The following is a 26708-nucleotide window of genomic DNA, read 5'->3' on the forward strand; positions in this document are numbered from 1 at the left end:
TGGGGTTCCTGTGGTTCCCATCTGCATGGAGGGGGGGCGTTTGGGGGTTTCATTGGGATGGGGGTTTGGGGTTCTCAAGTGCATGGGGGGATTTGGGGGATTTGTTGGGATGGGGGGGTAAGGGGGATTTGGGGTTCTCAGCTGCATGGGAGGGATTAGGGGTTTTGTTGGGGGGGAGGGGGAGTTGGAGCGGATTTGGGGTTCCCATCTGCATGGGGAGGATTTGTGGGTTTCAGGGTGGTGAGGGTTGGAGATTCCCCCCAGCATGGGTGGGATTTATGGTCTTCATTAGAGTTGGGGACTTGGGGGAGGGATTGGGGGTTTTGGTGGATTTGGAGGTGGATTTGGGGTTTTTATCAAAGGGGGTCTTGGGGGCATGTGTGTGATTCCCACCTTCCTGTGTAGGGATTTGGGATTTTCATTGGGATGTGGGTTTGGCAAGGATTTGGGTTTCTTCCCTGCATGGGGGGGAATTTGGGGTTAGCAGTGGGATGGAGGGTTGGGGACGATTTGGGATTGTCCCCTTGCATGGGGACCTTTGGGGTTTTCATTGGAATTGGGGGTTTGAGGGAGGATTTGTGGGTTTCATTGGGATAGGGTTGGATTTGGGAATCCTGCCTGCATGGGGATATTTAGGGTTTTTGTTAAGATGGGGCCTTGGAGGACTTGGGGTTCTCACCTGCATGGGGGGATTTGGGGGTTTTGTTGGGTTTGAGGGTGGATTTGGGGTTCTCATTGGGATGGGGACTTGAGGGGTGATGGGATTCCTCCCTGCATGGAGGGCATTTGAGGTATTCATCAGGGTGGGAGGTTTGGGGATGATTTGGGATTCTCCCCTGCATGGTGGGGGATTGGGGGGTTTTGTTGGGTCGGGGATGGATTTGGAGTGTTCACCAGGATGGGGGCTTGGAGGGAGATTTGGGGTTTTCATCTGGATGGAAGTTTGTAGATTGATTTCAGATTCCCACCCACATGGGTTAGGATTTGAGATTTTCATCTGGATGGGGACTTGGGCATCAGTTTGGGATTCCCATCTGCATAGGGAAAATTTGGGATTTTTATCAGGATGGGCATTCGGGGGTGGATTTGGCATTTTCATCTCGAAGGGGGTTTGGGGTTTGATTTTGGATTCCTATATGGATGGGGGTTACTTGGGGATTTTCATCTAGATAGGGTTTGATTTTGGATTCTCCCCATGGCTGGGGGTTGATTTGGGGTTCTTATCTGCAGGGGGCGGCAGGGGGAGGTGGGTTAATTGGAGATTGCTCTCTGCAGCTACACCCCCTCCACTGTCTGTGCTCCGATGGGACAAAATTCCCCAAATCCCTCCTCTTCATCCCTGGTGACATGGGGAGTCCCTGGAGAGGGAGACGGGGAAGGCCTAAGGGATGCACGGTGTGGGGGTTTGCTGGGGGGGTCATTGCTCTGGTGGGGGGGGGGCAGCACCCCACCACTGCACCCCCTCCAAAACTAAGCTACACTTTCAAATATCATTTAAATAAATTAATGTACATCTGCATGAGACGTTTTCTAAGAAAGGTTTGCACCAGTTTGAGAATGTCTCAAAGGAAGCGATATGCTCAAAGCACTAAGGACAAAATTATTATCAAATCTTTGCATTTTTTTTGTGGCAAGCGGGAAGGGCGCTGAAAGTTTTTTATCTAGTGTTCAGACAAGGAACGTTCACTGCAGCTAGGGAGGAGACTAAAAATAAGCTCAGAGCTTCACACCGAATCCTCCTCCCCTTGCACTGGTAGATCCAGCTAAACCGTGAACCTTCCCAGCCTGGACCCAGAGGTGGTAAAAACAACCTTCTCTCCAAAAACGACTCTTCAAATTTGGTTTTCTTTGGTGCCTTCGGCTAAAGGTGGACTTTCTTCTCGTTGCAAGGTCACCTTGAGAAGACTTGAGGAGAAGGCTTGGATTAGCTCGTTCAGTCCTCCCTACCTGCTTTGTGTGTTGTCCCCAGAAAAAGCTCCTTGTCCTGATTTTAGCTTCTGGGTCACTGCTGGAGAGAGACTTTCTGTGTCCCTCAGCCCAGCCTCACCCCCTCTGCTATGACTCCACATTACACGGTGCCTAAAAGCCACGAAGCTCGAGTTGCAATAAATGAATGAATGTGTTGATGCACATTATTCATCTTGCCAGTACTAGAGAGGCAGTTCCTTCTCTCCCTGCAGAATATTTTTAATAACAGATCACATTCCCCCCACACACACACACATACACACACTCTTGCCATCAGCATATTTCGGTGTTAACTGCCACATCAAGACAGCCTAAGGAAAAAACCTGAGCTGCATCAGCATAACGGCGTCCCTGGGATGGAGAGGAGGAAAGTGATGCTGAGCTCCTCGAACTCTCTGTTTAGTGCACCAGAACCCATAATATGCTGCAAAAATATCCCGTGGCACATTGCTCTGGGGTAACAGGTTCCTGGGAGACTGGGGATCCCCCAAGGTGGGTTGAGTCTCCACGGTGGGTGAGGGCTGTGGCAAGAACAGACAAGAGCAGGGTTGCCTTGGCAGGAGCTAAAATAGACCTAAGGGAAACAGAATGGCCTGAAGTCCACTTAAAAATCAGACTGGCTTCAATGGCCATTGATTTTACTCTGCAGTGATTGTCCCGAGAGTTAGGAGGAGCAGACATTCATCTGGCTGACCCCATCAGCAGATCTGGGCTGTACTGGTCCTTTGGGCTTGTGCAGGGAAGAGGGGACCTCACCCCCTGAGCATTTGATGCCAAAGCCTTTTCAGATTGCTGATCTGGGCTGTAGGTTTCCTCTTAAATTACCAGAACAGGTGCCCTGCCCACTTACGCAGGGAGTTTTGCCGGTTCTCAGCAGTGTTATACTCTCGCCATGCCCGTGGACCTCCTTTTGCCTTTAGAGACAAGGAGGAGAGCGCAGCCAACATGGGGGTAGAGTGGATGCTGTGCAGAAAGCTTCCTTTGGGGGTTTTGTGGTTATCATTGGATACTCAAATTGTAACGGCTCTGCCATCTGTGCCGGGTGTTGCTTCTCACTCAGCAGGGCTATCTGCAGAGGGTCTCCAACCTCCTCTCTGGCTTCTCCCCGCTGCATGGTCCTGCAGCTGCTCCTCTGATGCAAGCTTTGGCTGATGGCATTTACCGCGGCGGATAAAATAACGGCATAGCCTCTGCTTCTTTGGAAGACAGCCTCATCCAGAAACATGGTGTTAAACACCCTTTTCCAAGGGGGTAGCAGAAAGGACACACTATTTCTGCTGCTTTGCAGGGTGCAGGCACCTGCCCACCTCCACCGGCTCAGGATCTGCCTCTCCTCCCTGCCGCAAAGGGGATAATTACTGAGAGGGTGTCGGATCAAGACTATGAATCATGAGCAGCTGAAGGAAAAGAGAAAGGGATCACAGAATCATAGAATCATAGAATGGAAAGGACCTTGAAGATCATTGAGTTCCAACCCCCCTGCCATGGGCAGGGACACCTCCCACCAGACCAGGTTGCCCAAGGCCACGTCCAGCCTGGCCTTGAACACCTCCAGGGATGGGGCCTCAACAACCTCTCTGGGCAACCTGTGCCAGTGCCTAACCACCCTCAAAGTGAAAAACTTCTTCCTAATGTTTAATCTAAACCTGCCCTCTTCCAGTTTATGGCCATTCCCCCTCATCCTCTCACTACATGCCCCAGTAAAAAGTCCTTCCCCAGCTCTCCTGAAGGCCCCCTTTAGGTACTGGAAGGCCGCAATAAGATCTCCCCAGAGCCTTCTCTTCTCCAGGCGATATTTAGCATGAGTGCATCAAAAGCTGAATGTCTGTTACAGCATATCCTGCTCCGATGCCTAACCATCAGCCAGGAGAAAAGGTTAGAAAAAGGCCTAACTTGGTAAACCGGGTGCTTCTGGGGGTGTTAAAAAGACATCAGCATTTCATAGAAAAAGATAAATAGTCTTTTGCACCCAAAGATATGCAGCATTGCTAACTGGGAGCTTTATCACCAGGGTCCCAGCTCTGGAGGTTTTCCTAAATAACAGCATCATGGAGTCAGGAAATCATGTGAAGGCTTTTGCTTTGAACTCCAAACATGCAAAGGCATGCCTTGGAGGTGCAGAGAAACCCTTTGGAGAACGGTCTGCAAGCCTGCCAGAGACACCGGAACAAAAAATAAGAATTTACTTTAAAATTTTGTATCAGCATGCTTATTATTTAAAATCTCATGGGCTTAAGTCAGTCAGGCATCTTTTCTTAAGCTTGATATTGATGCGATAACACACACAGACTCACGTATACTTGGTTCTTTGTGTCCCAGCTAAATATTTATCTAAGATTGTGAAAGAGCAGAACAGGGAGCCAGTAGTTTTAAGGAATGTAACTCAGCTGGGATTGAAACTCTCTCAGGAGGAGGAAGACGTCACATGACCCAAGATTTCTTTGTCAGGGAAACCCTAAGATGTCTTCAAGGTTCCCCAAAGGTTACGGAAACCCCGTTTCTTCTGCCATTTACAGGTAAACTGGACAAAAGAGAAAAATATGTAGCATAGGAGATGCTCTTGTGCCTCACAGCTCTGGGGTAAATTCCCAAAGAAAGCTCTTTCTTCTCTGTACCATGTAATTCTTTCTCAGCTGTGTTCAGATTCGTCATAACATTTGACTGACGTCTCCAGGCATCCTTACAATATTTACCTCTTCTCACAGAAAATGACCGAGGAAAGCCTACGCAGCATGAAAATCCTTGGGCAGAGATCCAGCTTAGGATCATTTAACTTGCTGGTAATCCGATTTTATTGAACGTCATCACCTATCTTCCTTGTACGACGGGGCACAAAGTAATAATGTTTGGAATTCAAATTTGGGGTTAAGATGGGAAGACGAACAGCAGCGAACGGGGCTGATACCTCTGGCATGAGTAACGCCTTGAACAACAGCACGTGGGCTTCTGGGGTCACGGTCACCAGCGGCTATTTCAGGAAGGAAAGCAAAAAAACCCACCCCAAACTATCCTCCCTTCAGCAAGAGACAAAAATACTTATGGTCTGATTTCTGCTTGACAGACAGCTTCAAGGAAATGGGACCACTGATGGAGGGAAACTTGGAACTAGCTCCAAAGTGAAGAGGCTGTTCATGAGGAAAGAAGAGGGAGAAAGCCTGTGGTGTGCACAGGATGGGAAATAGAGGCAATTTCCATGTATTTCAGAAGATGGAGAGTCAGAAGTGTCATGTAGGGGTCTGTTCCTTAGCCTGCAACTGACCCAGCAGGAAGAACCAACATGCAGCTTGTCTTGGGAGCAGGAATTGTCTTGAGAAAGCTGAGAACAACCCGGGATACCGCTCCCAAGGCTAACCGCGGTTTCTCAAACTCCTGCAAGTGAAGAGGCAAAAACCCTTTTGAAGTTGACATATCAGACAAAGACTTAAAAAACCTGGGTTCAGCCCTCAGCTCTGAAATAAGCTTCTGATCTCAATTATGATCCTATTTTGATGGACTTCTGTTTGGAGGACGTCTGTTCCTGCACTTTGCTTTGGACTTGGCCAAGACAGGTATAATTTCTGATTGTCTTGAGTTTAATTTTTAAAGAGAAGAAAGTGAGGAACTTCATTTTCAGCAAGCTGATGACTCTTCTGCAACACACACACCCCAGGAGCTTGGTCACCACCTCCACTGCACACAGATGCTCACACATACCCATCTGTGGGTGGCTTTGGGTCCAGACCAAGGCACCCACTTTTGTGTCTCTCTGTCTCCAGGGTAGTTGTAGGTAATTCCATTTGAGGTGGTGTTGGAGCTGCTGTTATTATCACTGGAAAAGGAGGGCACTGTGCAGTTGCTTAAACATAGGTGCCTGGAGCCATCTTAGGTGCTAGAGATGTCTTCACAGGGATGGACAAGGCTTCTGTGAAACCGAAGACCTCTGAATCAGCAGCTCTGTTCCAGCTGGTATTACACCACAGTATGCAAAATCACCCCCACAGCCTCTGTTTAAGTGACCAAATCCTGTCCCTCCTCTGAAAAGCCTGAAGAGAAATTATCAGCCTGAAGGACACAAAGACATCAAATGAGCCGAATCGCTCTCTAAACCCCCACTCACTGCCTTGACTTGGAGTTCAATTGCCTAAAAATAGTCATCCTGCTTGATAAGGGGTCCTGCCCAACTTCCATGTGCTGGTCCACAGAATCACAGAATCACAGAATCACAGAATGGTCAGGGTTGGAAGGGACCTCTGGAGATCATTTAGTCCAACCCCCTGCCAGAGCAAGGTCACCTACAACAGATTGCACAGGACAGCGTCCAGGCGGGTTTGGAATGTCTCCAGAGTGGGAGACCCCACAAACTCTCTGGGCAGCCTGTTCCAGTGCTCCACTACCCTCAAAGTAAAGAAGTTCCTTCTCATGTTAAGATGGAACTTCCTATGTTCAAGCTTGTGCCCATTACCCCTCGTCCTATCACTGGGCACCACTGAAAAAAGACTGCTCCCATCCCCCTGGCATCCTCCCTTTAAGTATTTGTAAGTATTAATAAGATCTTATTAAGTAAGATTAATAAGATTATTTTCTCTAGACTAAAGAGACCCAAGTCCCTCAGCTTTTCCTCATATGAGAGATGTTCCAATCCCCTAATCATCTTTGTAGCACTTTGCTGGACACTCTCCAGCAGATCCCCGTCTTTCTTGAACTGGGGAGCCCAGAACTGGCAAGTGGAGGTGTCTTCATGGCAAGAAGCATGTTCCCCGAGAGGAGATGTGGAGCAGCAACATTGGAGATTAATGGCTGTTGTACAGCAGGTGCATTGGAAAGGGCAATGTGGAGAGGCAAAACTCTCCCCGTTGGGGCTAAGGAGCATTCATAGATACACCTGGAAGATTCATATTGCTTCTTTCGTGCGTTGTCCTTCATACAGAGCTCGCCTAAAGGTTTGTATAAAAAGGGAAGGGGTAGGGATGCAGGAAAGAAAAACAAACAGCCCTTTAGGAGGGAGAGACAAGCAGAGAGACACATTTTCCGCTGCTAGAAATAGGCACTGGTGGAAACCTGTTGCTCTGCATGTCTCCAGCTAAATAGGCATCTCTTTTTTCAAGCCCCAAGTGAATGGAGAATTACATCACTCTTGCCCCAAAATCCGTCCTGTTTATGCTCCACACAAACTCCTGCAGAGGTCTGTGGGCTGGAAAGGACTAGTTCAGCAGACCTCAAAAATAGATTTGGGGTGGATTTGTCCCTTTTGCTAGACAATGGACCTTCCAGTGGGAGCAGGGGAAATCCTTGAGCTTCCAGCCTCCTGGATTCGGTGAGGATTTCCCAAGATGACCCTTTGGGATTTGGCATTGGGTGCAACATGTCCCTCCAACCCAAACATTTTCTGTGCCTCCCACTTAAGTGCATGCTGCTCTCCAAATGCCAACTCTGCATCTCTTCCCATAGGTTTTGTCACCTTCTCTTCCCTCTTTGACAAGGATTTGCCCCAAAACGGATGGGGAGTTACCAGGGCAACCTGCGAAGGTCCGGCAGCTCAGATCATTGTTCGAGGCTGCAGCCGCCCCAAGGAATTCACTATTTGTTTTAGAGATAAAAGCTGCAACTTCCACACATTCTTCTTCAATTTCACTCTCCATTAACTGCATTGCCATGTCATAACAAAGCTCATTGAATTATTAGAGAAGAGGCAAATCATCCGAAGCCTGGAGAGAGGAAAGGGATGGGGGAGAGTTTGTTGCATGTGATTTTTCTTTGTGGGCACCGCTCCATGAAGCATCCATTGGTAGCATGGTGGATTTAGGACCTAGTTAGGGCTTCGAGGGGGCTGCATGGGGGACAGTGAGGTTTGCTGAGTGACACAGTGAGCTGGGAGTCAGGACAGCAGGGTTAATGGTCAGGTTGAGTCTGGTAGCCTTGGGCAAGTCTTGTTTCCTTGTCTCTCTCTGGTCGTGCCCGGATTACAAGCATTTCCATACATGTCCTTATGCTTCCCCTTGTGCTTTTTCAGACATGATGGAAAAATAAAGTGTAAAGAGGGGGTCATATGGAAACCTCACATCCCAGAACAGTGGTTGACCCCTCCAACTCCTTCAGTCCTGTCAAAAAACTCATACTCCCTCTCCTACTCCAATGTTGACTATGGGGCTGATGCTCCCAGCTTGTTTTCTGAGCAGTTCCCCTGGTGCAAACTGTGGGTTGCTGGGTTATGAATCACCACAGTTGGCTTCCTCCCGCCAAAACCCCTCTCTGGGGCATCAGCTTGGAAAAGCTTGTGTAAATCCCACATCCTCCAGCACCACCCATCTTTATGCTGGAGTTTGCTTGTGGTAGACTAAGGGGAGAAATGTGCTTTTTGTAAAGGGAGTTCACATCTTTGGTGGGGACACAAGCTAGGCCAGATGAGTCACCTATTGCAGCCAGATGAGGTGAATCCCACCACTAAGTCTCTTTTCTAATACTGATGTCAATTTAGTTTTTAAGGTGTATTTTTCTTTTCCAGTCCCTCGGTTTCCCAGTGCAAACTGTAAATTGCATCCTGCATCTCAACAAGATTAACAAGACAGTAGTGGACTGGGTCTATGAAAGATTTTGACATCTACAGAAAGAACATGCAGTAGCTATAATAAATGTTATTATTTCCAAGAACTGAAGTTTTTTACAGATAAACTCATTTGCTGTTCTTCTTGCTTAATAGTGGTTTAGGGTTTTTCAATATTTTATATGGAGATCTCCTGTATTTAAAGACGAGAATAAAAACAAACTGGAAGCTAATTGAAACACTGCCTCCCTTTTATTTCCCTACTCCCATGTTTTAGTGAAGATTAATTTAAAGGACATTCATCCAGTTAGTGGAAATGCGTCATTCTCATCAGCAGTAATGGGAATTACAGAAGGACATCGGTTGCACAAAGAACCCCCTTAAATCCCTGCAGCCTAAGAATGGTAAGTACAAATCACAGCACGTTTCAGTTTTATTTGGCATATTTAATGGACAACAAAGCTAAATGGCATCAGAAAGATGTGCTCGCTCCCTCCTTGGCATGGATCTTAGCAGTAGCTGGTGGCTCCTGGCTGCGGCAGCAACTTTCTGAGGAAGAAGAATAAATTAAGTCCATCTTAGATGAATGCAGCATCACCACAAGGTTGATAATCATGGAGATACAAGTCCTGTATTTTACTGCTGGACAAGTGAAAAGGAGACAGGAGAACTGCTGCTTGCATCACAACATATGGTCAAAATGCTTAACTTTGCACTAGAAGAGAGCTGAAGCTTTCTAGCATGGGCATCAGCTGCAGAAGAATCCACCACAATAAATAGAGGTTCACTGAATTCAGTTTTCTTATGCAAATGGAGAAAATAGGGACTAACTTTACCACGATACTGGTGTAATCAGGATTCCTTCTGCTGAGACCAGGATGTACAACATGCAAAGTGCTTCAAAGACTATTTGCACCAAGACATCCTGTATGTCATCTTCTGGGACCATCTTCTTCAGGTGCACTGTCTTCCAGACACATGCCACCACTGACCATTCAGGTACCCAGCACCACTCCCAGGGGCTGATGGTTGCCCTGCACAGAGCTGAGCGGCTGCATACTCTGCCAAGTACATTTGCAAGAAGATGTGTGGTGGGGAAAAGGGGAAATGAGGTGAAGATAACAGGGGAAAACTCAGTCCAGGCAGTCCCTCACTATCCTGCGGGTCTGTGCAGGTGCCCACCTCTAGCACAGAGCGTACCAGCAACATCAATGCAACCCCAGTGTTACCCTTTTGCATGATGTTTGCAAAAATAATAATAAAAAAAGATATTTCAGAGTCACCCAGCAGCTGGGAAGGAAAAGATCTTGATGAGATCCCATCATCATCTCTCCTCTGCATGGTGCCAGGACACCCAGTGAAGGGATGACCTGGGTGCACTTCGGGAAAGGTTTATGATACATTTCCCTGCTGTAGATGGGTGCTGGCCATGCGTGTTGGGTTTAACTTTCTCTCTGGTGCTCAGCTCTAGGACAGATCAGGCAGGAGTTATCGACCCAAATCACCCCCAATGTGCAGTCACTGTTGATTCAGCTTAAGCCTCTTCCAAATCTACCACCCAGACGCTGGGAAATAGTTGCCAGGAGACCTTGTGCAAACACTTCACCCACTTGAGATCAAGCCAGCCTGGAGGGAGTCTGCCTACAGCCTCGTACCGCTAAAAAGAAATTCTTCTTTTAGCCTCGGACATTGGCAACGACATGGGACATATTAGAGTTAAGGAATATTACCACTCTTGCGTTTTGGATTGATGTAACAAAGCTCAAACGGATTCAAAGCTGCCTTTTGCTAGATGCTGTGCAAACAAGCGTTGGAGAGCATCCCTGTCCCAGCACTGGATAAAGCCACATCCTCTTGGCTGGGTTAAGGATGCTAATTAGGTACCTGGGGAGCTGGCATTTCGTGATTGTTCCCAGCCACTGCAAAGGAGAATTAGCAGCATTCACAACACTTCACCTCGGTATTTTACAGCAGATACAACCTTGCTTTTTACAGCAGGTACCTCAACTCTCTGCTAACTGCAAGAGGAGGGATCCAGCTTGCGGTCTGCAGTGTCAGGGGAGTTGCTTTGTTCCAAAAATGTCGGTTTTGTCTCTGAGGTTGAGAAGCCTGAAGGAGGGAGCTCTGCAAATGCACCCCTGCACTTGCACCAGCCACACATGTGTGCCCAGTTACCCACTGCTCTGCACCGCAACGCACTGCAGCTGTACTAAGATAATAAAGGAGGGAGAGTTAAAAGCCAGGGTGGAGAGAAAAAGAAGACAATGAACCAATAAGGCAACATATGTCCAATAATCTGTGACATATGCCCTCATCTCCTCTCTCTGGGAGAGAACTCCTGTTGTCCACTTGCAGCAGAGTCCTTGCAATTGCAGAAGGATCACAATATAGATCTAGCAACCTGGAAGGGTGCACACCCCCCATCCTTTGCCCTCTGTTGAAATGCAACCACTTCTGGGGCAGAACTTAGGGGTGGAGTGTGATTCAAGTCACCAGTTTTTTTGGACATTCACCCACAGTGGCAGATGTCTTCCAGTAACTAAAGGAGGCACGTACCCTTTTGGATCAGTAGCTGGAAGCCATGAGGGATTCTCTGGGGCATCTCAAATGGACACTCTGTTTCTGGAGGGTACCAGAAAGACATCCTGTGCTCCTGGAGGTGAAAGATATGGCTGCTTTGTGGGTGATTCTGCATTTGAGCGATGTATTTATACAAAGCAACCTGTGCAACGGTGCATGCACGCAGAAGGGCAGAAGATCTGAAGACACTGAAGAGCGACACGCAGTGTTTTACAGGATTCAGCTCTGTGCCAAGTGCAAGGTAGGGCACAGCAAAGCAGAGCTATTCTTCCTGAGTCAGATAAAATAACGGTTGACCAAGGAGGCAGTTTGAATCTCTCTTTCCAGAGAAGGGAATAAACATCATGAAAAAGGGTTGCTCGTTAGAAAGTTGAATGTCCAGAAGAACACTCCAGCTAAGGTCTATGTTTCACACTGTTGAGATTAACAATAAAAGGAAATTCCGGGAAGAACAGGGGGCTGGGCTGGACCTGCTCCAGCGTGCTCACTAGCTCTGGAACGAACTTGGTGGGAATGCCCCCGTTGTGGGGAGAGCTTTGCTGAAATTTCTGGGACCAAAGGAAGCTGTCATTATGTCGCTGCATCCTGTATGTGAGTGAGCTAGGGTCCACTTAAGAGAACATCTGCAAAAGCACAAAAGGACACACGAGATTTTTGCCTCTCTTTAGCTTGTTGAGCGTGATTGATTCCCCTGTTAACAAATGACGTATCCACTTGAAGAAAATTTGCAATTCCTTCCCACCAGGCTTGAAAACAGCCAGAGCTAAACCCACCACCAGCAGTGTCCATGCTGGAGACATCCCATGGCTCTGATGATTTATCCAGCATATGGGTTTGGCAAATCATGTAGAAGGGGAGAAAGGGATGCTTTCTATGCTTTGACCAATTGGCCTACTTCATGGTTTGAACTAGATCCCAAAGTTGCCAAGAGCAAGGTGGAGCTGGGATCTATACTGCAGTCTCTTGGTCTCAATCAAAGGGAAAGCTTAGTCTTGGTCAATACCCAACTAGTAAGTGCTGTGTGTCCCACTATAAAGTTTCTATAGGTCCTAGTTCACCAGCAGCTGGCCGTTTTCAAGTGGGTCTCTCCATTCAGGGCCTCACCAGTCAGTGGAGATGGAGAGGTTCCCCTGTATATGACTGACACCACCAGTCTTAGAAGTCTGGGTGGGATGAACAGAGAGAGATTAGCATGAACATTTATTTTTTTCTGTGGCTGAAATTAGATGAGGCATAGTTATCCTCTCACGCCCCAGAAGGCAGTGGCATACAAACTTTTTTGGTATTTGGGATCCTAAGTCAACAAAGAAAATGTAAGTCTGCTCTATTTCTATATTTCTAAGCCCCTGGACAATGGAATCAAGCATTGAGATGACCAGTCAATCAACCTGATGAAAGCAGGGTTGCCCATCTATGTGTAGTGCCTACACTGATGATATCGATATTCGGTAGGAAGGCTGGAAGGACCAGGATGAGTTCACAAGGGTGAGAAGGGTGCTGCAGCACTGGATAGAGTCAGGTAATGCAAGAACTTCCAGCCCTTTTGGCTCAAAGATCTTGAGAAAAAAATGAATTCCTACCTATACTCCAGGAGCCCCTTTAGTAAATGTATAAAACTTCATATGGATCAATGGAAACTGTCTGGTATATAATGGGGAAAAACCTCTCTGAAACAAGAAACGTGAAAACAACTGTTGTCCCCTGAGAATGTTGCCTAGAGGAAGAGCCTCAGCTCCTTCAAAGCAACTGAAATCACAGGGTAGATGACAAACGTCGATGTTGACTCTTAATGTTGCTTTTCAAGATGCCAGATGAAAGAAAAGGTTGATGTTGTAACTTTGTAGTCCCCACACTGAATCAAAGAAAACTTCTTTCTCTGTTATGGTGGAAAAGAGTCTGCTCGTGCTTTTCAAACTCTGTTTTCTTTGTCTTTGTTGTGTCTGCATGTGATGGCATTAGGGAACAGCAGTTAGTCCTGCAAAGTGCTCAGCCTCCACTTAGACCCGGAAAGCAAACATGGAAATCAGGCTAGGAATCATTATTGACCATTTTCTACAGATGGCAAAACAAAATATAGGAGGCCTGAACTCACCCTCAAACTTGGGTGAGTGGGTTCCCAACTTTGCTGTCTTTCTTGAGTGCTTAACCTTAGAGAACTGAGAACCAGCGTACCAAACCGTAGTGATGACTAGCCCAAGCTGGGATTTCTCTTTACTTATTTCAGTGTGACATTGCTGAGTCTGAATCATCTGTTTCACTGGCTTCTACAGCACCAGGCAGGGTAGGACCCACCGTTCCTCATTAAATAGCACAGGGAATAATCACAGGAAATAATGAGAAAGAAAATGGGCGCCTGAAACCTCCTCTGGTGTAGTAGCCACAGAGAGTTTTTCCTCTTCAGTGAGCTCTGATTTTGATATGATATTTTGATCTTTCTCAATGAGTGACAGAGATTCTCTGTGGATCTCACTATGCAGTGCTTGTGTGTCTTCTGAGCAAAGTCAACAGAGGGGCCAACTGGCCCTTACAAACCAGGCAAGAGCAGACAAAGGAGTAGGGGAGGAGAGGTGCAGGAGGTGGTGAGGAGCTCCCTGTTTCCTTGAGGTCACTCTTGGCAGGATACAGAAGCACAAGACAGCATGTATTCAAGGATAAAAGATGTTCTTCCTGCCTCAGGTCCTTGGCTGTTGTTGTCTCCTATTTACTAGCCAAAAGCCAAGCTGCTGGCACGGCACATATTCCACCCCACCTACCTTTACTTAAGAGCAGTTCTCCCTATATTTAGCATTCACCATTTTCCATTGTGTTGCTGGAAACACACGTCCTGCTGGGCGCTCCATGGGCGCGCTGAGGTGGGGCTCAGTGATTTCAGATGGATGCTCCCTATTTTTAGCTATCAGATGGCGTGTGGATGCATCGGCTTGTTGTAATTCTTTCCATGCAACAGATCTGGACACAGTTTATAGCTCTCCATGATGCAAAAGTCCTGCACATTTTTCCCTCATGATGCCAGGTGGATGGAGGAGGGGAGAAAGGCCAGGAGCTGTGTCCTTCAGGTAGACTGGGTGGGATAAAGCGAGATGAATTCCCCAAGGAGCTTCAATCCAGGCAGAGCTCCAGGGGCTATTTCAGTGCTCAGGCCTTATGCTGTTAGGCACATTCATCTTCTCATGATCCCGTAGATTACAGGAAGGCCTCTTGTAGGAATGCTCCCTCATGGCCACCAGAAAGATGTAGGCTGAACATCAAGAGTGAGGTCATCCTGCCACTGTGAGCGTTCTGGCCCCTTTTGCTGGGCTTTGTCAAAAATACGGATGAGATAGCACACAGGTCAGATCTAATCTGATTGGACTGATCCAATTCCTGGGAAGACTATCCTATCATCGTTATTCACAAGCTGCAGTGGATTAATTAAATGTTCAAAGCTGGGGAACAAAGAATGGGAATGCATGGCTGATTTTCCCAGCAGAGATGTGGTGCTGGCGGGCCCAGCCTCTTCTGGTCTTGTTCTGCTCAGTCTTTTCAGGGGTGATCTGTCAAAGGAGGGTGAATAATGAAACTGGTAGAGATTTATGGAACCGAAAGCTCAGCATGAAAAACTGCAGAAGGATTTTCTAGTCTGCAGGAAGTGAGCAGGAAACGGGACAGTCCACATTTGATGTTGCAAAGTGTAAAAGCCTGCACATGGATAAAAAGCAGCCTCACCATACATGAGCCCCAAATTTGCCATTCCCAAGGTGACACCTGTGTGTCCCTGGAAAGAGCTGAGTGAAATGCCATCACTGCACTCAGCCAGAGTCAAAAAGGTGAAATAGAAGTTTAGAGTTTTTAAGAAAGGAGTAATGTTAAAAAAAAAACCCAACCCATGGCATCGAGTAAATCTCTGGGGTATTGACCTCTTGCATGGTGTATACAATGCTGATCCCCCCGCCCCTCACCTCAACAGGATACAATAGGACTGGAAAAGGTAAAAGCACCAGGAACAATTATAGGCCCTTAATGACTTCTGTGTAAGCACTACCCAGGGAATAGACTGGGACTCCATTGTCTGCAGAAGAGAAAGCTGAGCAGGAGCACAGCCCCTGGGTCACAACATCCGGAGTGATATGGTGGTTAGCGGGAGGAGGCAGGAGCATTTGCTCCTTCCCGTAACTCAGTAGCTGGGCGGCATCCCTCAGCCAAACAAAAGCTGGGCACAGCTCAGGTGTGGCTCTCGCTGTCTCAGGATGCTGTGGAGACCAGAAGCATGAATAAAGCTGAAAAAGGATTAGTAAAATTCATGGAGGACAGGTCTATCAGCAGTTGGTGAACATGATGCTCTGGATAGACATCCTCATGATGGAGCTCCTGGGGATGTCACCTATTACTTCAATTTTCATACTCCTCCCTGGGAATATTCCTCCATGTGCACTCTCCTTCTTTATCCGTCTCCAGTTATTTTGGGGACATGGTGGTGGCTTAGACCAGGCTTTGCTCCGACCCATGGTGGTTGTTGTTAATCCCTGAGGAATGTGAGTAGTTGGGATCTGACAGTGAAATGAAACATTGTAGTATCATGTCAAAAGAGGAGCTGGGGGAGCCCCACCAAACAGCAATAATAAAGCGAAACCAGACAAAAAACTGAAGGGGTTGAGTCCCCAGGGAAGTAGGGAGAAGATCTGAACAGGGCTTTCCTGTGGGGATCAAAAGGAGTTAGTGTTATCAAGGGAGACAGCAGGGAGACCTCAGAGTTCCCTTGAGAGCTGTGTCTCCCTCGAAAACCCACCAAATTTGTAGTTTTGCGGTTTTGGTTTTCTTTTTTTTTTTTTTTTTTCTTGGAACCTGACTAGGGAAGGGGATAAAAAGGCTCTCAGCTCTGCCAGCGCAATCCCTTCTCTGCTGGAGGGGGCAGGAGGCTTAATGCAGCTCTCCATCCCTCCCTTTCAGTTCAGCCCCCAGACACAAAGGCAGAAAAATGCCAGGAATTTCCCAGCGCCCTCCCCAAACCCGCTGCCATCTCACTTCCCCCCCCCTTCACCACCTCCTCCGGCTGGGAAGGTGGAATACTAATAAGGAAGGAGGGATTTTTAATAGGCCCCTTGCCCGGTCACTTTGAGATTGAATGCTGAAAGGGATGGACGTGACCAACCATAAGGAATGAGGCTTCTTCAAGTCTTCGCATTTCTTGTTTTTTCTGCTTTGTTTTGTTTTCCCTTCCCCAGTTCCCCCCCCCCGCCCTTGCTACTCAGCGCTGGAAAAAATCCCTCTCGGCCCCTCGCCTCTGTTTCTTTTCCTTGGAGTCAGGCTCTAATCACTGCTGGGTGATTAGCATGTGAAGGGAGAGGGGAAAAGAAAATCTTTATTGGTCGATTGTGGAGCAGGAGCAGCTGTCTGGATGGATGCTGGCTCCTGTGTTATCCTCTTGCCACCACTGATCTCTTTTATTGTGAATGTTTTCCTCTAAGAACAGGCAAGGCACCAAGAAAGGGCAGAAAATGGGGTGGAGATGAAAGTTGGAGCAGGTGGGCTGTTTTTCATGGTGGGGGGAAAGAAATACAATTTTTTTTTTCGGTGTTGAACTTGGAGAGCGTACAGGGGGACAGGGACTTCTGCGCTGTGCCGAGGGGATGACAGCAGGAGAAAGGATAATTTGTAGTGCCGACCTCAATAGGAGCGGGAGGCACAACACTGAGCCCTTTGATAAGATGAGGCTGGAGGAGGTGGAGGCTGAGAGGGGAGAAGAGGTGATGGTGGGGACAGTGGGGTGGAGGAACCATCCTTTGCGAGACATCACTGTCCCCTGCGAGAAAAATCTTGACCAGCGGAAGGTGAAGGCTTGGCAGGTAGACCACATCTTTTTTGCTGGCTTTTTCCAAGTTCCTAGAAGAGAGATGGTATCTGCAGAGCCTGGTGCGATGAGCGGCTGAAGGAGTCTGCAGGCAGCCTGGTGCTGGCGGACAGGCCAGCTCTTGCTGCAGTAATTACAGCTTGAGGCCGGACAGTCACTCCAAAGGGACGTGCTACTGGAATGGAAAACACTATCTATTTGTTATTTGTTATGAGGCTGTGATGGGAACGCCAGTGCCTCTGGGGCGGGTATTCCCTGCAAGCACCAGAGCTGGTTGTGCTCAGCCCCTCCTCCCCTCGCTCCAGGTGTTTCCTTTTCTCAGCTCGATAATGAAATCCGTGAGCCTGAGCCAGTTTATATTTAGTTTCCATCGCTGCTGGCAGGGGTCTGCTGGAGCCTAACAAACAGCAGCAAAGCACGACTGGTGGGTGCCCAGACCCTTGGGTTTAGGAGCTGCCTATGTGGTGGGGAGGAGACGGGGCGGGAGGGATGGGGACAGTGGCAGGAAAGGGAGAAGATGGGGCAAGGATGTGTTCTCAGCTTACATCTCATCATGCCGTTAGCCTCTTCTTTGGACTAGCCCCCCACAAAGCTAGGAGATCCGGACCAGTTTTGTTTTGGGAGCTGTCTCTGGCTATGCAAACTAATCCCATATAATGTCTGGTATTCCTGACCTGTCTCTGCTCCCTTTCTGAAGAAGTTCTTAGCCAATGCAGGTAATCCTCCATCTTCCACACCACTCACTCCTCAAGCTGATCTTCACTTTGGATTACTGCCCATGCTGCCCTCAATAGGTGGGATTCAGCTGCCTAATCATAGATTTATTGGGCCATCTGAGTTGTCTCTGTAAGGTATCTGATACACCTGTAAGCTACCTATAGCTCACATATCCTAGAGTATCTCAGCTGGTTCTAGAGCTCAAATGAGTTGAGCCCTAAGTCTTCATTGAGTATCACAGGAGCTTAGATACCCAGCTCACAAGGAGGCATGCTAATGCAGGTGTCTTAATTTCAGTGTGAAAGTTGGGGTTCTGTTTCCTAAACAGGGTTGCCCAGGGCCATGAGACCAACCTTGTGGTTGTGTAAGATCTACAATCTGCACTGAGCTCACAGGTATAACATAGGACTTAGAGAAGAGCCAAACCTTTTTGGACAGGCAGCAGAAGACTGGTCATAATACCCCCAAAACCACCAAATACTTGCTTTTTGAGACTTGGATAGTCCCCCAAAAGTCTACTCTAGGACACAATTCTGCTATTTTTGGCTACTTTCCAGAAGATGATGCTGCTGGGCCACCAAACCTACCACATGCTTACCCAGTTGTTTTTGGAAAGGTCAGAAGATACCCTAGGCAGGCATGCAGCATCCTCTATACCTCCTTCTGAAACGGCAGTTATGTTTTGGGTTGCTGATGGCTTTGTTCCCGGGTGGCACCATCTGCACATCTCCAGAGGTGTTATGGGAAGAGGCTGATGTGCATACTCTAGGTTCTGGTTGACATCACAAGGTCATTTTTACCGCAGTCGCTGCTTCCTGAAAATTCTGGGGCATGTGTCCCCACCCTGTGCACAAACTTTCTGTGCTGTCCTTCCCAGACCGAGGGCAATTTTTTGGGGGTAAAACTCAATTGAAGTGGAAATCATTTAGGACAAGGGAAATGCAAAGGTCTAGGCAATACTGCCCGTGGGTGTTATCATTTCAAGGAGTATAAAACTGATGAAAAGGAAGCAGGAAATCTAGATACTAGGGGGAAGGGTCAGGAGTTGAAAGAGGGGAAAGAAAAAAGGGAATAAATCACAAGGAGTTTCTATAGGTGTCGAACAGGTAACGGGACAGAGTGAGATGATTTTCACAGTGAAAGTGAGGGCTGGAGCAAGTACATCAAACTGGAAGGACTGTGATTCAGGAGTGATTCATGGATGGTCTAGAAGGATCTTGAACTTCTCCAGAGTGTCCCTGAAGTCCTGGCACCTCCTGTTCCTGAATGCTCATTGCTCCTTTGGCTTATCACCTGCACACTCCTTATCTGCACTTTTCTTTGACTATGCCCTGCCTCTTCCTGCAGTTTGCTGTGTTCCCTGCCCACTTTAACTCATCCACGCTGTGCATCTGACTTTGTCTCTGCTCCTGGAAACTCCTGGCTGAGAGGCAGTGCAGAGCTCCAGTGTGCCTGTGGTTGGAGCCACCCAGCAGCCAGATCCCCTCATGCCTTCTGGAGAGCTATTTCCAGAGAAATTGCCACTCACTCCCCCCTCATCTATTGCTGCAGCATCATTTTGTCAGGGCTGGACTAGCACTGGGGTAGAGAGGGAAGCTGGCAATGGGCAGAGAGGAGGAGGAAAGAGAAGCGCAAGTGTTCATTCTTGGGGCTGGGCCATGACCGAAGACAATTGTGGAAATACATTGGGGAAACTCTTCTGTTCTGACAACACTGCTGAAAGATCTTGGGTCATCTGTAAAAAGTTTTGATCAGGCTTATTCTGAGGAGGTCAGTAGGGTTATAAACCACTGAATTTGGGGAAGAATATACGATAAAAAAGTATTTTTTCTGCATCACTAGGCAACATGAACCTGGACTGAGCAGCATTTGAATTCTGTCCCATCTCACAAACTCCCAACCTTTGCCTGCTCTGTGGAGGAATTTGAGCAGCATCGTTTGTAAAAACAGTTTAACCAATTACTCTTTAGCCAAGATTTAGGCAACTAGATTGAGCAGTCTTCAGAAAACTGTTTCTAGGGCATGTTTTGATTCCAGCCACAGGAAGCACTTGATCTACCAGCATCCTGTAGGATATCTTGAGCTCACCAGTCAGGCAGGACAGAGAGGAAATCTCTAAGAGCTAGATCCTTGCGTCTGCTCTTAAATCATGTGCTTGTGGTTGACTCATTGTCATTTAGGACTTTGTCTGTAGGCTTAAGTTAGAAACATTGTTGAAATTAATGGACATCAGGAACTCCTGATATTCCCAGAGTATTTGAGGCACTGAAAGTCATCTTGAGTGATGGAGATGAATTACCGCAAATAAGGTGGTTTTTCAAACTCTTCTGCTGGAGGTAAGCTCACAGTTATAGTGACTTCTGTCACAGCAGATCCTAAAACAAAAGACTGTTTGGTCAGGAATTTTGACACTACTGACTAGGTTAGAACTGCAATGTGCTTTAAAACTCATTCAGCGTGTGTTTGGTGCAATAGTGATGTGATGCCTGTGTGTCTCTATTTATTCTCAGAAAGAAAATTCCAATCATGGGGGCAAAAATGCTACGTATTGCCACATGTATCTGTGTACTTGCACTGGACACTTATATTAAGGGTCGTGTTCCTCCATCTGAATACCTAAATGACACCATGTGGCTTTTCTGACCAAACAAAGTATCTGCAGTATCAAATGTTGAATACTGAGCTGTTTGCAAGCAAAACTGCTACCCTGAAAACTCCAACCTCAACAAAACTCACCCAACGTCAATAACAAATTATAAAACAAAGAGTTTGGGTAGCAAAGCCCTTAGCCCTGCCCAGTTTAGAGCTGAGGCTGCACTAGTTGCACAATGGGATTGCTGAGATCACCCGACCCACTGGAGACATCTTACAGAGGGTTCCTCCAAAAATCCTGCTGTGTATACGGTAGTCCCCTGACAAAATATACAGCCAGCAGCCTACTAAACCTGAAATGGTGAGTATGTTCATGGATAATTCTGGTAAAGCATTGGAATTGAGATATTTTATCTTACAGTATGTTCCAACATGCCTTAATTGTCATGAGTTGTCATGACTTTTGAATTTTCTCTTCAACCATAGCTAACAGCTCCTGCATTACCATCTGTCCTGCAGCCTGGAATGACAGTGGAGTGCATTGTTTGTCCTCAAAGGTAGAGCTTTCCATGGGCTTGAGACCATCATGTGATGCCAATTGAGATATATTTTTGGCAAGAGCAGTGACGTTTGAAGGAACATCCTTGATAATTTCTATAGATATTTCCATTAAAAATAAACTTTTGTTTAGCTGGGGTTTTCATTATACACTCACATCCTCTTGAGAGTTGAAGCACATAATGAAATGCATTGTTAAATGAAACCTTTGTTTTAGTGGAGATTGTTGCATACAAGCTACTTGAAAGAAGTTTCAAACTGAAAGGTAGTCTCTAGAGTTTTCTTTCTGGATAAATTTGAAAGATGCTGTTCTTAGTCTAAGCGTATGTGAAAATAAAAGGAACACATTGGTCCCTGAGACCGGGTCTACACTTTCAAAGATTTTTATTAAAGAAATCAAAGAAAGTTTGCTTCACGAGGAGGAAATAATTTATACCCACTTATACATCCCCTCTTTGCAAAGGGAACCTCTTGAGAAGCTGAGAGGCAAGGACAGAAAATCAGAATGAAATTTACATAGTCAATATGGCTGAAAAATAGACCAAGGAGAGCGGTTTTGCGGTAGGCTGATGAAACAATAGTCACAACAGCATGACAAATAAAGCCAAGTGAGTTCAAAGTTCAGAGGAATCAAGGCATAACATTTTCCATGCATATTTAATACCCCCATGATTCAACATTCTGCATAAAAAGTTGAGGAAAACATACAGAAGAAACCACAAAGAGCTGCTCATGCTGCCACAGACCTGGAGGCTTTCTGCACGGGTTCCCTTTTCTCATGTTGGCCACACAACCAAGGAGGGCCACAAAAGGTGATAGGTGGAGGTAGGCTACCATGTGTCTCTGGGAAGGGGCATGTAAACTTCTATGTCAACATCATATAAATGGCATGGGAATTAAAACTAGTGTGATCAGGCTGTTCCCAAGACATGTCTGTGTATTTAGAATATCTAATGGTGAGGATCTTGCATGGGATAGTTGTGGTTTGACATGGAGCCAAGAAGATGGATAAGCTGACCTCTTCTCCTGTCGTGGGATCTGGCTGAGGCTCATGTCCACCCTGACCTTCCCTTGTCTGTAAATTTGGAACAGTGGTATTTAATCTTAAGGTGACTAGAATCCTACCCAGTTGGCTGACCTGGAGCTGGAGAAGCACAGGAGACCTGCCATGTGTGGTTGTTATCTGTCCTCATTCATCAGATTACTGAAAGGGCTTAATGGAAGCAGCCTGACAAATGGGAGATGCCCATGTCTCTCAAACTGCCCTTTTAAAGATGTGGGATCTGCTAGACCGGTTGGATGGAGAGGTTCTGGGGAAGGAGACAAAGCCTGGGTAACCAGAAGAACAAAGCATGAAGCGAGGGAGTGGATGTTGTGCTGCCAACTTACCAACATAAACATACCATAGAATCATAGAATGGTTTAGGTTGGAAAGGACCATGAAGATCATTGAGTTCCACCCCCCCTGCCATGAGCAGGGACACCTCCCACCAGACCAGGTTGCCCAAGGCCACGTCCAGCCTGGCCTTGAACACCTCCAGGGATGGGGCCTCAACAACCTCTCTGGGCAACCTGTTCCAGTGCCTTACAACCCTCAAAGTAAAAAATTTCTTCCTAATGTTTAATCTAAACCTGCCCTCTTCCAGTTTATGGCCATTCCTCCTTGTCCTATCACTACAGGCCCTTGTAAAAAGTCCTTCCCCAGCTCTCCTGAAGGCCCCCTTTAGGTACTGGAAGGCCACAATAAGATCTCCCCGGCACCTTCTCTTCTCCAGGCTGAACAGCCCCAACTCTCTCAGCCTCTCCTCATAGGAGAGGTGCTCCAGCCCTCGGATCATTCTTGTGGCTCTCCTCTGGACACGCTCCAGCAGGTCGTCTCTTGCCTCTTCCCATAGGGATGTCCCATGTTGAGGGGCAGCAGGCAAACCGTTCTGCTGCTTGACATCTAAGGGCCTCCCCAGGGGTGGGAGACATGGAGGATTTGAGGGCAAAATATCAAGGCTGGCTAATGGAGCTGCTGTGCTGCCTGGCACGGGGGACCTAACTTTGTGCCAGTGGCTGCAGGAAGCTAAGAGGGTGTGATCCAGCGGTGCTTTGCTCTGCCAAGCATTGTCGCCAAGCACGGCAGTGACCTGCCTGTTTGCTGGAACGGACTGTGAGCCACCAGATGGGGAAAGCTGAGCCCAAAGGCTCTCGTTATTTCTTTCTGACTAGTCATGAAGCACGTCTCACCTTATTATCTCTTTGGTAGCGCGTGAGGCAGGGATTGGGTCTACGCTGTGTGCAAGGTGAACACTAAAGCGACCAGGAGTCAGGTTCAGAGCAAGAATCTGCACTTTGTTTGCACAAAGGCAAAGCAAATAGTCACTGATGTTATATCCCTTGCAGGCAAATAGCACGCCGCCTCCGCCTTTCTCCCCTAGAGCCCTGCATCAGTCTAGGCAGGGAGTGAAAGTGATAACAGACACCATCTTTTCCCAAACAGTTGACCATATCTTCTCCAGCAGTGCTGCAGACTCAATTTTTCCTCCACAAGGGTTTAATATTTTAAAATAGCTTGAACACTAAGTATCTATTCAGCCTATTCTGTTTTCAAAAGACACTTAGGAAGACTTGCAAGTCATTTATTGTGGCAATTCAAGGGTTGGGAACATGGATTGGTGGCACCAGCATGATATCCCTGCTCTCCAGACAAACTTGCAATGTAAAATTTGCACACAGATTTATGAGTTTGATCCCAGAGCTCAGGCTTAGTTGCTTAACTGGCCAGGCACAAACTCCTTTTGGTGCACCGGGCTTTCTTCCTGAAGCATTACCCGAAATTCACGTCACCTTTGCAGCTGAACCTGACTGAGCTGGGATGTGACAACTTGTCTAGGGTCCTTCTTGGAATACTGAGCAGACGTGGTCAACAGCTCTTAAGCACTTGCATAATTTTCAGTGCATCTTAAGTGCATGAAGGCAGTCAGCGTATGGGACTTGCTGGTTAGAAATAAGTAAATAAATAGAGTCAAACAGGAAATAAATTTGAAAGAAAGCATGATATCTTCTGCTTGGGAGTTCAGTCAGTCTCTCTAGTTGGATCAAAGGCTCATCTTCATTTTCACAGTCCTTCCCCGGAAGACTTTGGGGGTACCCTACATGCAGGTGTGTCCGTAGACGGTCATCCACAGCAGACTGAGCACAGGGGTGTGTCCCAGGGACTTAGGAAGGATTTCTGATTTTGCTGTTGCTGCAGGGAAATAAGGTCTCCCATTTTCACAGATATTTGCCAAAAATGCCTACCTAAATGTAGATGATCTCCATAAGAACAGAAAACCAGCATGCAATGGTTGTCAGCTGATAGTCTACATTGAATGGTGCAAAACCACAGAGGTAAAATGGGTTGTTATATCTTCATCTGGGGAGACTTTTTGGTTCAGAAGCTATGCTCAGAAAATATAGTCAAAGTCAAAATGAAAACACTGATATTGGTTGAACCAAAATGAAATGTTTTCTTTTTTTCTTTTTTTTTCCGTCACGGAAATAGCGAGGCAAGCAAAAATCATGTCAGGTTGAGTCATCACTTTCATTTTGTCTTAAAATTAAACACTTCATATTACAATCAGGTGGCTTTTTTGCTTATCCCTGCAAACTCTTAAGAAAGGTCAACTTAAATCACAGTCAGTTTTGCGATTCAACACCTCAAACTTTTAATTTGGAAATGAATCAAAGGAATATGTTTTTTAAACTTCTCTAACATTTTTTTTATTTTGATTTTTTTTAAGAGCATTTCTCTGAACAGTTCTCAGGCAGATCTGCGGTACCCTCCAGTAGTGCCCTCACCAGCACAACTCAGTCTGGAGGAGGATGTCTCCCTATGCTTAGATTGGACCATCTACACTTGCCAGCCTTCAGATAAAGCTATAACAAGGGCACATTTTTGTCCCCTCTCCATATACAGGGTGACTTAGGCAACTAGTGAAAGGGAACATGTCAGTATTCAAAGCCCAAACTCCTGGAGACATGCCAATGAGCTGTCATTGCCATTTCAAATAAAAAAAAAAGGAAAAAAAATACACATTTTTGGATGTTGGAATAGCAAAGAAAATAAGGACAAGGAAAATGGACAATTAGATCTCCTATCACTTGTGGGTAAACCCCACAGTATTCTCTTCAGAAGCAAAAAGGGCTAATTTAGCCCATCTAATATTTTTGAGGGGACAGGGAAGTGATCAGCTGAGAAACGCTGACCTTTATGGCCAGTACTACTGCAATGAAAGGCCAAAAGAGCGAGAGGAGGTGGAGGGATGGCTTTCGCAGGGTCTGCGTTGTTCCACTGCAAAGCAGAAACAAACCCGGGATGGGGATCACGCCTCAGAAGTGTGACCAGGCTCAGTGAAGTTCTCAAGGTGGTATGAAGACCCTGTTCAATTGATAAGGCTCACACGCTTTGCCAGGCAGAGGACTCAGTGTACGGATCTGAACACAGCACTAAGTGTACTGTTTTCTTTTGCGCTGTCAGCCCACCTAGCTGCAAGGAATGTGACCCTCCTCCCTCTTTCTTTTTATCAGCACATAATTACTCTGTAGATTTGTAACTGTCTTGGATTTGCCTACGGAATCCTGACGCAAACCCATCAGATCTTTGGAGTGAATTATTACTTTAACTGGGACACTCTGCTTGGCTCTCTTCCACCAGCTGATTCCAGTTACGGGAACAAGAACACATATTTGGGGGGAAAAAAAGCTACAGTTCTCTCTGTAGTGATGTCTATCTGTGTTGGCAGTGTCCTGCATGGTGTTATTCAAACCCATCTCAACCACTCATTTGAGGCTGGAGACAGCTCAAAAACAGCCACAGAAAAATCTTCAAAACTTATCAGCATAAATGGATGTGTAGAGACTTATGGGATGGAGATGAAGGAATAGCAGGAGCTAACTGTCGCTAGGAGAAGCCAGCAGATAGGTCTACACCATACACTGAGCATCCATCACAGCCTTGGCTATCACACAGTATTCAGTGATCCATGTGTGGTAGACAATGTCTTGGTATGGCCAAAGGGAGGGTTTGCAAGGCAGTTGTGTGGGATGGAGATCGGTCACCCGGTGCACACATCTCACATTCAGAGCAGCACCAACACGGACCTGCTGGCACGTGTTTGGCCCCTGTTGGGCAATGCTTTCCTGAACACTGAGCCTCTTTCTTGAAATGAAGGCAGTAAGAGATTTAGCAGATCTGCTATGAAGACTTCTATTAAACCTGTACGTTATATCTTTGTAGGTTTAAGTGCAGTGCAAATAGGCTATCCAGCCATCTAAGACACCCACAGGCATCAGACTGCTTGCCGTGGGAATGTGTCAGATGCACGCAGCGGGGAGGAATGCCATGGGAGGGAGCTGGACAAATTACCTGCATGCCAAGGAGTTGAGTCAATCTGGGACTGCGTTTACTTATCAGGGGGAACTGGTACATGGTGGAACATTGTTTAAACGTAAAATCCCATCTGTGTCAATGAAGCAGGAGAACGTAAATTATGGGGAGTAGAAGGAGGGGAGGGAGACTGGCATGTGGGAAGGCAGAGAAATGAAAGGCAGATTTAATTTGGAATGGATGGAGCTTTGAGCAAGCTGGTCTAGAGGGAGGTGTCCCTACCCATGGCAGGGGGGTTGGAACTAGATGATCTTTAAGGTCCCTTCCAACCCAAACTGTTCTATGATTCTATGATTCTGTGATAATGCAGACCAGAGTCCCAACACGAGAGGGCTGAATTTAAGGCAGGAGCACTGGGGCTGGGGGAAGGGAAGGAGCTCAACACTGTGGAAAAAGGGACAGAGGAACAGTTCTTGTTGGTTTTGGACTATTTTAGTGGCAGAGCTCAGGAGCTCCAGACGTGATTCTCTGAGCAAGCATGGGTCAGTCCTAACCTTCCTCCCAGCTCTGTGCAGACACAGAGCCTTGGGGTA

Source organism: Charadrius vociferus, unplaced genomic scaffold (genome assembly GCF_000708025.1).
Source record: "Charadrius vociferus isolate BGI_N301 unplaced genomic scaffold, ASM70802v2 scaffold32, whole genome shotgun sequence".
In the NCBI taxonomy this organism is placed as follows: domain Eukaryota; kingdom Metazoa; phylum Chordata; class Aves; order Charadriiformes; family Charadriidae; genus Charadrius; species Charadrius vociferus.